This window comes from Fukomys damarensis, unplaced genomic scaffold (assembly GCF_012274545.1).
Source record: "Fukomys damarensis isolate Sample0158 unplaced genomic scaffold, DMR_v1.0_HiC HiC_scaffold_10, whole genome shotgun sequence".
NCBI lineage: Eukaryota > Metazoa > Chordata > Mammalia > Rodentia > Bathyergidae > Fukomys > Fukomys damarensis.
Window position 1 is genome coordinate 13,101,755 of NW_022900922.1, and position 13,433 is coordinate 13,115,187.

The following is a 13,433-nucleotide window of genomic DNA, read 5'->3' on the forward strand; positions in this document are numbered from 1 at the left end:
GTTTGGCCCAAGCAATTGTCCCCCAGCTCCTGAATCTGAGAGTCTAATCAGCTTCCTCTCCATTAAGTCAGATTCTGCAGCTCTCTCTCTTTCATCAGGTGAACTGAAAGCCACATTTCTGCTACAGATCAGCCTTCAGTCAGGGACCACCAAGAAGGTGGCAAAGCCCATGAAAGGAATTTGCTTCACTTTTCCATTAAAGAACAACACGTTCTTTGAATTCCTAATTGGAAACTTTCGTGCACTTGAATTGAGGTTGTTGCAACCCATTTCCTGCCTCCTAACTGAGTGTATTTTGAGCAAAATCATGGTTGAGTACGGTGGCTGACCTCTGGCCTCTGGCGGCTGTGTGACTCATTTACACACAGGCTGCTGCAGACGGCTGGCACATTCTTCCCTTTTCACATGAAGTTCTGACTTCCTTGATAACTGGGACTAAAATAAGATCTCAAGACACAAGGCTAGGGCTAGGAAGGAACTAGGGATTTTTTTCTCTCCTCCTGAGAGCAAAGGACCTCTTCCATTCAGGCCCATCAGGGGCACTGAGCACCTCCCAGCTGGCCCTGGCAGGGCAGCCCAGGGTGTCAGCTTTGCTCTTGCTCAGCCCCCTCTGTGCTGAGGTCCACAGGGCATACCTCTCCTCTACCTGCAGCTCCGGGAAGTAGCTCTGATTCGGAAAGGGAAGGAGAAAGGCCTGAAGCCTCCCTCTGCCTCATCTGTCCCTAAGAAGTGGCTAAGTAGGCACAGTGGGCAAAGGAGGCTGAGTGACTGCTCAGAGCCGGCAGGGGGGAGCACAGGGCTTCATCTGTGTGACTGCAGTTCTTCCTGCTGCTGCCCATGGACACCAGAACTTCATCGGTGGACCACAGCACGAAGGTAGGGTTATTCTGTTTTACTGTAGACCCCTTTTCACACTTTAGCAATAGGATGCCCATGACGACACCTCTGGCAGGGACACAGAAGTGACAAAGCTATGTAGATGCAAGGCAAGGGAGATCCAAGGCTCCAAGGCTGGGGATGACTGGATCTGGGCCCATAGTTTCTGGTCTGGGAGGCCAGGTGCCCTGCCACACCTCCCCGAGTGGCCTCTTCCAGTCTCATTTAGGGATGCCAGAAGTCATGGAGATGCCTTTCCTGCCTTTTTCTCCTTCTCTCAGGATTTCTTTCTCAGCCTTCCTATGGAAACTCCCTGAGCAGCTACTTCCTGTTTTTGTTTTGTTTTCCTCCCCCACTGATGTGCCCTTTGACCTTTTGTCCTCTGACTTGCTCATCCTCTTGGACTGGGAAACAACCTGCAGGTGCCTCCCAGCCCCCTAGTAGCTTGCTCAGCCACTGAGGAGGCCCCCCCAAGCCTGCCCCTCCCACAAGTGCCATGCACCCCAAAATGATGTTTTTCCTGAGGCCCTCTGACTTATCCCCCCTCCCCGAAGATGAGACACTGGGAGAAGCTTCAGAGTCCAGAATTTTCACAGCCCACTTGTGTAGGGGCCATGTACAGCGTTCTCTTCGCTATGTGCTGCCCACTGAATTAGCTAGGAGTCAGCCCCTGTCCTTTTCCTTCTTTCCTGGCTCGTTGCCTAGCTGGGCCCTGCGTTCCCAGAATGTTTGGAAAGAGCATCCGAGGCCACATCTCTAAGTTTCTCCCTAGCCCTACAACCCATTTCCAATCAGTTTCTTCACCTTATTTGTTCTGTATCTCTTGCCCCTGAGCAAATGGCAGAGGCAGTACAGGACTGAAAGGGCAGGCTGCCCCAAACATGAACTGAGCCACAGACCCTGCATCATGGGCAGGGACTTACAAGCTGTCTGGAAACTCCAGGGCCCCACAGTCTCCAAAGGGGAAGCATGCAAACAGCCCAAGGAGGGGTTAACCATTGCCCATCTTTTGGGGAATTCCCTACACACATTTAATACAGACAAAGACAAAGGGAGTAAAGAACCCATGTCTTAAGCCCCACTACTTTTGAGGCCTCACTGGAGCATCTGTTGGCTGCAGCCTCGGGAAGGGCTCTGGCTGAGCGTGGCTTTTCCCTTGTCCACGATCTCCTGGGGTAACCTTTGGTAACACATGTGACCTCTCCGGCCTCAGTTGTGCCCTCCAGAGGCTACACAGTGTGGAGAGATCAGAACAGGGCGCTCCTGACCCAGAGAATCCTGGTCCCTGGCAAGACCGCGGGTTCTGTGGAATTGGCTGGGTCTCCCTTAACTTGAACTCAAAGGTCAGCCCAGCCCACACCGGAGGGATGTCTAAAGTTTACTCCAGTCTCTAACCTGTTGTCAAGTTCCTGTGGGGGAAAGAGATTGATTCATTTTGTTAATAAGCAAAGGTCTTATTTTTCCACCTTTGGTCGTATAAATGTCAGAGAGAAAAAAAAGCCTCATATTCAATCGAAAACAGTGCCAGCATTTTTAAAGTCGAGTGGAGATAAAACAGATGGTCCTCTGAGAAAAATACTCCAAAGCCATCTCACCTTAAATTATCTTGTGTTGAGCTCCCTTGACAAAGGCCTCCTGAGAATGTTGCTTAGACGAAAGAAGAATCAAAAACACAGACTCCGTGAAGAATATAAGAGAAAATAAATGGAGACACAGGATGAGATTCAGAGTTCCAATTGGACACCGGCATTCACAGTGGCACAATTCAGTGATAGCCAGAGGTGGAAGCAATCTAAATGCCCATCCTCAGAGGAAAAGATGAACAAAGTGTGTCGTAGATGCACAATGGAATATTATCCAGCCTGAGAAAGGAAATTCTGACCCCTGCTGCAGCCTGGGTGGACCTCGAGGGCATGATGCTGCATGAAGTAAACCAGGCACAAAAGGGAAAATACTGTGTGATTCTATTTCTACGAGACACCAAAAATAGTCAAATTCGTAGAGACAGAAAGTAGAATGGTGGTTTCCTGGGCTGGGGGAGGGGGAACAGAAAATTGTTGTTTAAAGGGTACAGAGTTTCAGTTTGGCAAAATGAAAAAGTTCTAGCAATAGTTGCCTGTGAGCAACAACAATGTACTTAACACTACTGAAACGTACACCCCGAAATGCTTACTTAGGTGCGTTTTATCTTCTGTATATTTTCCACGATGAACATGATTTTAAATTAAAATTTGGAATAAAGAATATGAGTGACTAAGGCTTCCCTTCCTTGTCACATGTGTGTATATCCTCTTCTCCAAGAACCATAGTGTGAGTTTCCTGCCTCCAAATGTAGCTAGGCCTCCATTTCCACACCCTCATCTTTGAAAGAGGGAGAAAGCAGCTCTGCCCCCATTTGACTTGTGGAAAAACCAAGAGTCAGGGATGTTAAGAGACTTCCCAGACCGCAGAGTCACAGGGTCTGCTCCCAGTGATGAGTACCTGGTGGAGCCTTTGTAGATTTACAGCCCCAAAGGGCCGAGATAACGGAGCCAACAGCAAAGTCTGCCCATGGGGAAAATGGAAAGCGCTAGGACCCATTTTCCAACAGGAGTTCTAAAACCTGCGGCCAAGCACAGCCCAGCAGGATTTCACATTCCCTCGTGTAAATAAATGTGATGCCCAGGCTCTCTGCTCGGCTCAGCACCCCTCCTGCTCCTGGTTACCCCCAGAGTGCTGGGCAGTGAAGGGTTCAAGATGCAGAATCCGAAAAGCAATTGTAAAATGAGGAGAGGTGCAGAGATGGGAAAAGGACCTGGGTGAGCACAGAGATCCCACACCTGCTCAGGGAATGGAACCAGCGGCTGAGACCAGGACAGGTGGGTGGCGGCCAGAGGTGACCACATGTGTTTCATGTGCAAAGTCCCAGGACACAAACATTCTGTCTCCCACATCCCACTTTTTCTTGGCCCTGGATCGTGTCCATTTTGCTGTGAGTGTGTTGTTCCATCTCCCTCTGAAGCAGGCCCCTGGACCCCACACCTGCCTCTGTACCTCCTTTTGTTAGTTTACAGGGTTACCATAACAAAGCACCACAGACTGGGTGCCTTAAACAACAGGTGTTCAGGGTCTCCCAGTCTGGAAGCCAGAAGTCTAAGGTCAATGTGTGGTCAGGGCTGGATCCTTCTAGGGCTGTGAAGCCGAGTCTCTCTGACTCCTGCTGGCCTTGGGTATTGCCTCATTTGCAGAGGGCCACCATCCCCTGGTGGCTTTTCATGTCGTCTTCCCTCTGGGCACATCTCTCTCTGTGCCCAGCTTGCCTCTTCTAGGGACATTGGGCATTGGATCAGGGCTCAGTCCAATGACTTCACCTGCAAACAAGGTCACAATCACAGATACTTGCAGGGAATGTCTTTGACATTTTTTAAGGGAATACAATTGAACCCATAGTATACCCCATTTTTTTTCCTTTGCAGCAAAAGCACTCAAAAGAGTCATCTAGACTCAGGAGACAAATCCAGGCCAAATGCCCTCATTCATTGGTTGCAAAGCTGTCTCTTTCCAAGAGCCCTCACAGTAGTTCTCCAGCTTCAGCCTCCTCCAGAGCACCAGCTCCACCAGCTCCACCCGCTCCATCTCCACTTCAGGAAATTCAGAGCAGAGCCCCCCAGCCATCCTGAGCTACCCTCTCTCCCCTCACATTCAGCAAGACTGGCTTAACCTCCAAGGCTTATGACAAATGCAGTAGCCTTTTTCCACCTCCTCCCCTCTGTTTTTCCCCAGCAAATAGAAGGAACATCCTAACTGCTTGCTCTACCACCTGCATGCTTGCTCCTCACCTGGAGCAACACCATCCTTTTAAAACAGATCTGGCGCTCCCTTTGACCTCACTTGTACCTTCCAGTCACCTTCAGAATAAAAGGCAAAGTCTTTACCATGGCTAGCCAGACCCACCTAGTGCACAACCTGGCTCATTTACATACTAGCCTGCATGTCACCCAACTCTTGCCACATGTGGTTTCCTGTTATTCCTCAAATACTCCAAGTTTATTCCTACCACAGGGACTTTGCATGTGCTTTTCCCTCTTAGCTGTGATAAACCATCCCCTTACTTCTGGGGCCCGCTTCTTTTAGCCTCAGCTTCAGTATCATATTCTCAGGGAGGCCTTCTCAAACAATCTACCCTAATTCTCACCACTCCCAGGTCATTCTCTATCTCCTTGCTTTGTCTTATTTTTCTTCAGTATCACATATCACTCTGCAATTTTGTGGTCTATGTGCTTGGTGATTATCTGTCACCAGTCAACAAAGTAAGCTCCATGACAATAGAAACTTTCTGGGGCACCATAGTGCCTCCAATGCTTATCTAAAAATAAGAAGTTCCTTTCAGGGGCAACATGGGACTGACAGGGGGCAGAGGGAAAGCAGGGGAAGAGGCAGTGTGCTAGCCAGAGTGGAAGTTCAGGGCATCTCATAACCCAGAGTGGTCTGGGGTATGATGGTCTTGAGTCAGATCTGTCTGGGGTCTGAGGCAAATCAGAGGAGATTTCTGCGTGCCTCAGTCTCCTTGTTCATTAAATGATCAACTCCTACCCTACTGAGTTCCTCTGAGACTTGAAGGAGACTCCTAGCACAGTGACCTGCATGCAGGCGAGACTCAGTGTAGACCAACTTGTCTACCCCCAGCGACTGACAAGGCTGGGATTTCATTGAAGTGAAGCAAGAGAGGAAGTGGACCACTGAGGAAAAGGTCTTGCACTGCCTGAGACCAAGGAAAAGGGTGCTGCTGCTATGCAGTTGGCGGCCACGGTGGAGGTGGAGGTTGGAGAAGGAAGGCGACCTCAGGTTCCATCTGGGGCCCCTGAGTGGCCACAGCTGTGAGCCCTGAAGAGTCAGGCTGAGCAGAAGACAGAGAAACAGAGAATGTGTAGGAAGCCACCGCAGCTGGTGTCAGGCTAAGGGAGAGCTGATGCTCAGGAACGCTACAGCAGAAGTAATGAGGTCACCTCACAGAGGGGCAAAGGGGCTCACAGAGAGCAAGGCCGCAGGGAGCGGGACGCAGAAGAGCGAAGTCTCCTGAACTCAGGAAGGCTGTCTTTGAGAGGGTGAAGGGAGGGGACTTCAGAGCTTGGTGCTCATTTTACCTTTCTGGAACCAAACAACAGAACTGACAAGGCCCCAGAGACAGGGACTCCTCTGGTCTGAGTGCTTCCTCAATCCACACGCTGGGAACAGTGCCCAGTGCAGCTGAGGCACTGGATGGTCAGGCTTCAGGGCATGTCCAGGTGTTGGGAGCCAGTGGGGATGGACCTAGGCTGCTACAGAAAGGACCTAGGGGACTGAGTTTGCTGTCATCTGCCCTCAAGCCGTGGGAGGACACAATATTCACCACATGTGCTCCCCCAGGGTACAGCCCAAGGCGCTACCTTCAAGCAGGAAGCAGTCCTCAGGGGTAGTCAAATCTGCTTCTGCTTTGTCTTGGACTCCCAGCCTCCAGTACTGTGAGAAATAAGCTTTTGTTTTTCGAAAATTACGCAGTCTCCAGTGTTCTGTCATAGCACCCGCAGACTCACACTGTGACTTGGCCTAGCCCTGGGCCACCCAGCACTGCCCTGATGTCGCAGTGGGCAAAGCATGGAACAGATTAGATGCAGGCTTGTTTTGTGCCGGCCAATAGCAGATCTAAGGGACTGGGGTTTTACTATGATCGTATAGGTGCACATATGCGCTCAATTTCCCCTCCTGCTTTACTCATGCTTCTCACAGAACCAGGCTGAATGTGAGCTCTCACGATGGCCCTCTCCTTACAGAAGAGGTCATCAGGACCCCAGGAAACCCAGGCCCAAACCAACAACCCATGGATGGCACTGGCAGGGACCATTGTCTGACACACTTTTCCTCTCTCCCAGCTCCGTGTGCGTTAAAACTTTTCCCTTTCCTTATTTCCAGGCAACATGTGCCCCTCTTTGTCTATAGAACCTCACTCAGAACTTTCTTCTGCTGGCACTACCTTCTGTGACCTCCTGCTAACCCCTAACATTTGCTCAGGTACCAGAGATGGTCTGCTAACAAAAGTGTACTCCTAAACCACACCTGGTGTTGACTTTCCCTCTGAAATCCCTTAAAAAATATGTCTACAATTTACCCTAGGGGCTCAGAGGACAAGTCCCTATATATGTATGCATATATTTACATATTTACCTATGGCTCCTGGACACGCATAGCTCAGATATGTATTCATGATGCAAGTGTGTGAATATAGATATGCATATATGTTAATATACATATATATTTTTGTGTTGTTTTTTCAGTCATTTTTATTAGAACTGTACATATTTCTAATACAAAATTATTACGTTCTTCATGGGAAATTGGTGCATATACATGACACGTCTTAATTCTTGCGTTGTTTTTAATGGCAAAAAATTAGAAACTTCCTAAATGTGTGTCATTAGGTGTTAGGTTACATCATAAGTTGGCAAATGGCAGCCTGTGTGCCAAAACCAATCCAGAGTCTGTTTTTGTGATTAAAGTTTTATTTTACATGGTCACACCTGTTGGCTTATGTTCTGTCTTTGACAACTTTGGAGATACAATAGCAGAATTGAATATTTACACAGAAACTATTTGGTCTGCAAAACCAAAAATGTACACAGTACTATCTATGCCTTTACAGGAAAACTTTTTAAAACCCTTGGTTAAGTTATGTTTTCTCTAAATGCAGCTATTAAAATGACCACGTCAGTCTGTAACTATGACTGTGGAAACTTGTCTGTGACACATTGCTAAATAAGAAAATCAGACAGAAAATATTGACTTAACCCTGTTCTTATAAAAGGAAGTATGTTTACCTAAATGTGTGTACTTGCATATAAAAATATGTTTATTTCCTCTGGAAAGTTACGGAAGGAGAAAGACATAGGTGAACTTTTTAAATGTCTTCTTTGTGACTTTCTTTTTATGTTTCTGAAAAATGAATATATTTTAAAAGTTCTTTTTACTCGAGGGGTTAAAAAACACCCCGCTTGTTCCCCACCCTCTAGTAGCAGGTGAGTCCTGGCATTGAAGCAGCTGTGCTTGGGAGACATCCTGGTTTTTGCAGACAGCAAAGGGCCAGCAGAGTCACCCCAGAGGAGTCCACCCTCCCTGATCGCAGCAACCCCCTCACAGCATGCTTCCCTCCTCCCATCACAGCCTAACACCTGGTCTTGTCCGCATGATGGAGGCCCCTCCACTGCACCCAGCCAACAGAAAGAGTGCAGAGAAATCCCTGCTCCTGAGTCAGCTCTGGCTCAACCAACAAGACACCACAGGAGGCACAGGATACAAAGTGCCAGATCTGCGCCGAGCCAAGGCACAGCATGCAGGCATGAATGGCTTATATTTAGCAAAGTCCAGCCCTCAGATTGGCCCAACTCCAGGGCAAGGGCAGCACCTCTGACTCTGAGGCCCAGGCTCTCCCTCTGACGTGGTCCCAGGGCTGCCTCATTCTAGGCCTGCGTACCAGCTGCTTCCAGAAAGAATGTGGCCATTCCCTTGATGGCCCAGCTCGGGAATAGTGTGTAGAGAGCTGGGCCTCCATTTTCTGAGCAAGTATCTGTGTGCTGATGACTTTCTCTATTAGCTTCATCCCAGGGCTTTGGTCAGGTGTAAGTCTGAGGAGGCCAGAGGGCTGTCTTTCCCCTCCCTGGCTTCCCATTCCTCCCACAGCCCCTTCTGCGCATAAGACCTATGACTCCAACATTCCTCTTCCATCCTCCAGCACCACACTGTGTCCAGCAGACCAGAAGAACAAAGGCAACAACTGTCTCCTTTGAGTTATGGTACTAGAACACATGCCCTGCTTCATTGATGAGGTGGTTGGCAGGGAGAAGCATCATCAGCATGGAGCAAAGCCAAGCCACAAGGAGCACAGATATGGGGGAGGCTTGAAGACCTGGTGGTTTGGGGACACCAGGGCAGCAGGAAATCTGAGAGCCTGAGAGATCATTTTCCTTTCCAGGCCAGCGTTTCCAACATTCCTAAGGTGGCAAGAGCACAGCTGCCCATCCCAGTTGTCTCCGGGGTGACTAGCATTCCAGGCGTCAGCTGTGTCAAAGCAGATCCTGGGCCTGCACGCATCCAAAGCTGCAGAAACAAGAGGGCCAGTTCTGCCAGTCTGGTGCCTGGCTCCCTATGCACCCATCTCCCACGTCCTTCTGCCTTCATCTGGGCTACTTGAGCAGCCCTGGCATTGCTGACAAGTCAAGACCTCTCCCTCCTAGGCCTTTATCCACATCCTTCACACCTACACTTTTCCACCAGAGCAACTCACTGTGGAGAAAGACAGCCTGTGACTCACCGCTCCCTCCCACCTAAACAGTTGCCACTCTCTGGTATCTTTGATCCTCTGGCAGCTTAGAAGTTGGGAGAGGGGGCCAAGGGCTCACCCCTGCTCATAAGGCTAAAGGACTTTCCACAATAAATAGGATAGTAGTTCCCTCCTGGACCCCTCCAGGTCAGTTCCTTGGGGCCTTTGTTCTATTGTAGAATCCTGCTCTTCAGCTCTAACACCTACCAGTCGCCTCAGGCACTGTACCCTGAGTAGGCAAGACTCTGTATCCCCTTGCACAGTCAGGGACTCCTTGCCTGGAAATGGATCCAGTCTGTGACCTGTGCCCCCACCAGGGTCTCTGTCGTACCAGTCGAATGGCCCTAGACAACCCTTCGGTTCTCAGACTTGGAGTAAAGAATCACTAAGTTTCCACCCGGGTCTAACATACTAACAGTTGCTGATAATCAGGATTTTCACATTTCCAGATGAGTCTTGATTCTGCTGAGCCCTAGTATGTGGCCCAAATCCCTCTGTGCCCACCCTGATGCAGTGGTCTTCACTTCCTGGTCACCCCATCGCTGGAGCCCCACTGGATCTCAGTGACGCGGACAGCGCCGTGTCACAGCCACCCTTCAGAAACGAGACACTGCTGGAAGCTGCAGAGCTCGTCAGTAGCAGGATGGGCTTGGGGTCCAGTCTCTGACTTCAAGGCCAGTGCCCACTGCAACCCCATACCCCGCTCCCTGTGCATCTAATGGCAGTGGACAGTGGATATTCTAGCGGACCCACTGGACTGGACAACAGCAGGAGGGCAGGAGTCAGCCAGAGTCCCTGCATACTTAGCTGTCTGAGTCTCTGCCTGGAGCTCTGTTCTCTCTATCCTTTTCTTCCATCTTAGGCCAAGAAGGCTGCCAGACATGGGGCTCTGTCCTGGGGATACATAAAACTGTCCATTTGAGTCACACAGGCAGAGTTTAGAGTTCACAAGGGAGCTAACTTCACCTTCGTACACCCCCAACCCCACCCCAAAGGGGGCAAAGGAGTAGTAATGGTGGGAACTAGTGCTTGGAGTTAAGCTAGGGACTCTTCTATCCCCCCAGTCCTGTGGCATAAGGGCCTCAATCAGAACGAAGCTGGCTTCTCCATGGCTTCCTAAGCCCAGGGTCTCCTGAAGGTGGCAGGAAGTGTGTCTGCTGGGGAAGGAGGGATCTGTGACTCATCAGCGTCAGGACCTGCTCAGAGCATCAATGCACGGCATTCTTCATCCTCAGGCCCCTCAATCTCTGCCATAGCTCAAACTCGGAAACGCACAGCCTTCTCAAAACATTTACATTTCCGCCAGGCGAAGATTCATGTGACTCTGGCTCCCAAAGTACACAAGTTTTCACGGGAAGATTAAAAGAGGGCTCAGATCATTCTATGACAAATGAACTAGTCTTGCCAAGTGTCATTTAAAGGGGAAGAAAAATAGAGAGAGAGAGAGAGAGAGAGAGAGAGAGAGAGAGAGAGGAAATAAATAAAAAGAAAGAAAGATAGATAGAAAGGAAGGAAGGAAGAAAGAAGCCTGCATTTGTTTTCTCTTGGGAACTTGAAGGGTTGTCTTGGGCCGTTTGACTGGTACAGGAGAGACCCTGAGGGGCCACAGTTTTATAACTTCATGGTAACTTTCAATTGGCACCTAATTAAAAGGAAACAGAAAGCAAGGTCATCCTTAGCCTTTGTTTCTGCACATTTTGTTGAATATTCTCAGTATTGGAATCAATAATAGCTACTTCTCCCTTAAGGCTGGCTTCTGGTTTAGTGGTGGTTTTACTGGCTTATTAGCGGTGGATAGCATTCTTCAAGGCAACCTGTAGAAGGAAATAAGCATAGAGGTCAAGAACGTGGATTATCTCTGAGCCATGGTCGGTGTCACTAAAATATAGTCCCCTCTGCAGATGGCAGTAATTGTTTGACTATTTGTCTCCTCAGAAACTAAAGTTGAAATCCAGAGGTGGTGCCACACATCTGTATTCTCAGTATTGAGAGAAGCTTAGGTAAGAAGAGGGTAAGTTTGAGTTTGGCCTTGGCAATTTAATGAGACTCTATCTCAAAATAAAAAATTCAAAAAGGACTGGGGATGTTGCTTAGTGAGAAGGCCCTGGGTTCAATCATTAGTATCCCAAAATAACAACAGTTAAAAAAAAACCTCCAATAAGGGAAAAGAAAAAAATGTGAGATAATGGAAAGATGAAAATAAAGTGTTTGTAGATGGGGAGGGGAGGAGGGGGTGAAGGGAGGGCAGGGGTAAGGGGAAAATAATGAGAATCAAGACTTGTCATGTAGAGGTCCAAGATCCCAACAATGAATGTAACTGCACTGTATCCCTAAAATGTACCAATAAACTCAATTAAAGCTGAAAAAAAAAACCCTCCAATTCATGTTGAAATTGTCATTGTAACAGTCTTAAGAGATGGATTTTTGTGTGTGGTACTGGGGCTTGAATCCAACATCTTCACACTGACCTACATCTCTAGCCCCTTAATATTATTATTTTTAATAATAATAAAATACAAGATCTTTATAGGCAGGACTTAAACTTGCGCTCCTCCTGCCTCAGACTCCCGAAAAGCTGGGATTATAGCGCCATGTCCAACTGAGCTGGGACCTTCAAGAGGTGTTTAGGGCACAAGGCCTAAGACTTCCTGGGTGGAATTCATGCTCTTACATAAGAATTAGTTTGTCCCCTTTTCTCCATCTACCATCCACTGTGAGAGAACAAAGCATTCTTTCTCTCTGGAGCATGCAGTAACTAAGGCTCTATCTTGGAATCATAATCACCAAACCTGCCAGTGCCTTAATACTGACTTTCACTCTCCAGAACTGTGAACAAATAACTTGCTGTTTCTTATAGATTACCCAGATTGTGATATTGTGTTGTGGCAGCACAAAGCAGAGTAAGGTAATCACTTCCTTTCATGTTCCAGTGGTTCAACCCGGTCCTTGGTCTCATAGATGGACAGACCGGCCATGTTCCAGAAAGGAAGTAAGTACTCTCAGGACAACCCAAGGAGTGGGCTGACCTTGCTCTGACCAGAACCCAACCCTCCCAATGGACCACCAGGCAGAGAGCTACTGTGATATTTCCTAAGCTAATATGTCTCATCGATCCCTGATCAGGTCAGTGAGAAAACAAAATGCCTACAGTCCTCCAAGTGTCTCAACATACATTTTAGCTCTATGTTCATCCAGAAAGCAGATCCCCTGCCTCCTTGGAGCCCTCGGGGAGTCTAGCAGAACTCTACAGACAGGTCCATTAAGGGTCCTGGGGCTCTCCCCCCACAGTCCCATGTCACTGTCTTGGTATTCACCATAATGCATCTAGTTTCCTCCAAGGGCGGGCAGCCTGTACCTTGTGGCTCTGTTCTGAATCATGCAAAGGACCAGGTGATAACTTTCCATTGAATCTCATGATCTTGGCTGCTAAGCAGACCTGATTTTTTTCTGAGTACCCACTTTCAGTTCTGGTTTTGGTGCCAACTTGTTATCATGGTTCTAGTTTGCGTCAATTTAATCTTTTAATCATGTGCATAAAATGTCTCCAGTAAAAAAGAAAAGTAGTAGTGGATGGCCACTGGAGAATGGAACTGGATGGCCATGGGACTGTCTGGGAGGGAAGTTGAATGTAGACCATGTAAGCATAAACCTATCAAGACATGCTTTTGAAAGAATTAATAATGAAAGTGATGGTAACATTCACAGAGAAACCCTGCTGGTGAGTGCTATAATTCGATAAAAAATGTCCCCTGAAAGCTCATGTGTTGAGGCTTGGTCCTCAGTGCAGCTCTGTTCAGAGGGGAGACTTTTGGGAAGTGATTGTATCACAAAGCTGTAACTTCATCAGTGGGCCAATTCATTGCTGTGTTCATAGATCAATGGCTTAATGAAACCTAATTAGATAAACTGAGTCACTGAAAGCTGGGCGTGGTGGCATACGCCTGTAGTCCCGGCACTAGCGAGGCTGAGGCAGGAGGATTGCTGTGAGTTTGAGGCCAGCCTGAGCTGCACAGTGAGTTCCAGGGCAGTCTGAACTATGTAGTGAGACCCTGTCTCAAAAAAAAAAAAAAAAATCGGGTTACTGAAAGTGTGGTTTTGCAGGATATATTTTGGCCCCGCTCCCTTTTCTATGCTTTCTCCCGCCTCTCTCTGTCTGCTTCCTGGCTGCCATGAGGTGAGCAGCTTTCCTCGGCTGTGCCCTTCCACTGTGATGATTCTGCCTCGGAGC

General features: G+C 48.4%; 1 long non-coding RNA gene across 2 annotated transcripts; it reads left to right on the forward strand.

Annotated features, from left to right (window-relative positions):
- Positions 1–413: 413 nt before the first annotated feature.
- LOC117285458 lies at positions 414–13,164 on the forward strand. 2 transcript variants are annotated; one of them, XR_004516484.1, is made up of 3 exons: positions 414–876; positions 11,141–11,216; positions 12,136–13,164. It is a non-coding gene; the product is annotated as an uncharacterized LOC117285458 (long non-coding RNA). The 2 variants fall into 2 exon arrangements; XR_004516485.1 differs by having other exon boundaries at positions 11,141–11,205.
- Positions 13,165–13,433: the final 269 nt, after the last annotated feature.